This window comes from Lolium rigidum, chromosome 4 (genome assembly GCF_022539505.1).
Source record: "Lolium rigidum isolate FL_2022 chromosome 4, APGP_CSIRO_Lrig_0.1, whole genome shotgun sequence".
Taxonomy (NCBI): Eukaryota; Viridiplantae; Streptophyta; class Magnoliopsida; order Poales; family Poaceae; genus Lolium; species Lolium rigidum.
The window spans coordinates 150,648,137-150,650,008 of record NC_061511.1 but is presented as its reverse complement, the minus strand read 5'-3'; the positions used below and the strand labels follow the sequence as shown (position 1 = coordinate 150,650,008).

The 1,872-nt window shown below is 40.3% G+C and overlaps 1 pseudogene; it reads right to left on the bottom strand.

The window, feature by feature from the left end:
* Positions 1-225: 225 nt before the first annotated feature.
* LOC124647637 lies at positions 226-1,649 on the bottom strand (annotated as a pseudogene).
* Positions 1,650-1,872: the final 223 nt, after the last annotated feature.

The window sequence follows — 1,872 nt, the reverse complement described above, 5'->3', positions numbered from 1 at the left end:
AAATGAAGTCCGACACAAAGGTTCAGAAAAAAAGATTTGAACACCGGAGATAGTTACAACATGTCCTCAGACATCATAGATAACTTGATATGGATAAGTAAATGAAATCCGACATAATACCCTGAGATGAGCTAAATTTTACAACATCTCCTCAGACATCATAGAGATGTTACAGACATACCAATATCTAGCCCTTCTCCTAGTTGAAGAAATATAAAATCTGACTTAGGTAGACATGGAGTCTATGATAGATTTAATGTCATTGGCGATGTTCTTGGCATCTAAGGCAATGCCGGCCAAGCCCCTCCTCGCTAAACCAAGCACAATAGAGCCCGTTTGCACCTTTCCAGTGATTTGGAAATTCCTTCTTTGGCAAGCCATCATTGTTCAACATGTCCTCACCATTCTGCACTCATAAATCACATTACTATGTTAGAATACATTACTAATTTCGAATATAGAGAAACTACACTTGGGGAAGCTCAAATCTGAATAAAGCTATTACCTTCATCCACCTATTTGCTGTGCTTTTGTATCCAGTTGCAAACACAATCACGTCAAAGGAGCCTTGGTTCCCACCTTCAAATTCAACTATTCTGCCTTTAATAAGAGTAATCCTTGGTTGAACCTACAAAATATTTAAAATAAAACTTGTCAGACGAATTAATTCGTATTATATTATATATATCATGAATAAGGATATACTCACTTTTATATTGCCTTCTTTGATTAGCCCCACGGTGCCAACATCAATCACCGCAGATCGGCCGCTTCGACTTGATAATCAATGGACCCTTTTTTGGTCTGATGATCCCATGCCTAGTTAAATCACCAAAAATGAAATTTGCCATCATCACAAGGAGATCGTCTACTAGCTTCAGAGGAAGGTGACGAACTAGTTTCATCCCTAATCGGATTAATTCCTTTGTCATTATATGCATCTGCAACCATATAAAGGGTCACACATCTTTCATACACGAGGTAAAATAAAAACTATAAAAAATAAAATATGTTGTAAAATTCTAGTACACGTACCGGACTTCGAATAACAATAGAAGTATTGGCACCATGAGATGCAAGGTCATAAGCAATCTCCATTCCGAGTTGCCCGATCCAACGACCAATACGTTCTTCCCCGAGTAGCCGATGCCCGACTTATATTCTCGAAGAGTGGATGGTCACACCTGGAAAGTTTTCTAGTCCTCGGGATCACTGGAATATTCTCTTCACTATTCTCGCCGCTTGCCACAACAAGAAACTTTGCCTTGTAATCGACTATTGTGCACTTCTCCATGTCACGGGCAATGATGGACCAACAATTGTGTTTGATGTCATATGTGGATGACTCAACAACAGTGAGATATTTCGGCTGAATACTCGAATCGCTCAATGTAGTCATCGATGTACTTGATAAACTGGTTCTTCGGTATGTATGTTGGGGCATCAACTGGGTACGACATGTGCGGCAGCTCACAAAACTCCTTGGCAAGATGAAGCTTGAGACGATCATACGAGCGATTGCGCCATAGTGAGGCGCTGCAACTCTCACGCTCGACAATGACATAGGGGATGGAGAATTTGCTAAGGCATGCGGCTGTTGCGAGGCCCGCTGGCCCAGCGCCAACAATCAAAACTGAGGCCTCCTCCATTGCTACAACAATAGAGCGTATAAAACTTGGGGATAGTGAACTCTGGTATAGGTTGTTTATGCTATGGTAACTAGAGGTATATTTGCTTTCTTGATGCAATGTTTGGATGATCGTCTCATATGGGCTATATATACTTGTAATTTTCAACGTGTCCATTTTGTTTTATGAACGTGTTTAGATTATGAGATTTAGAAATGGTAAGCTTCGATGCATATTAACTTGG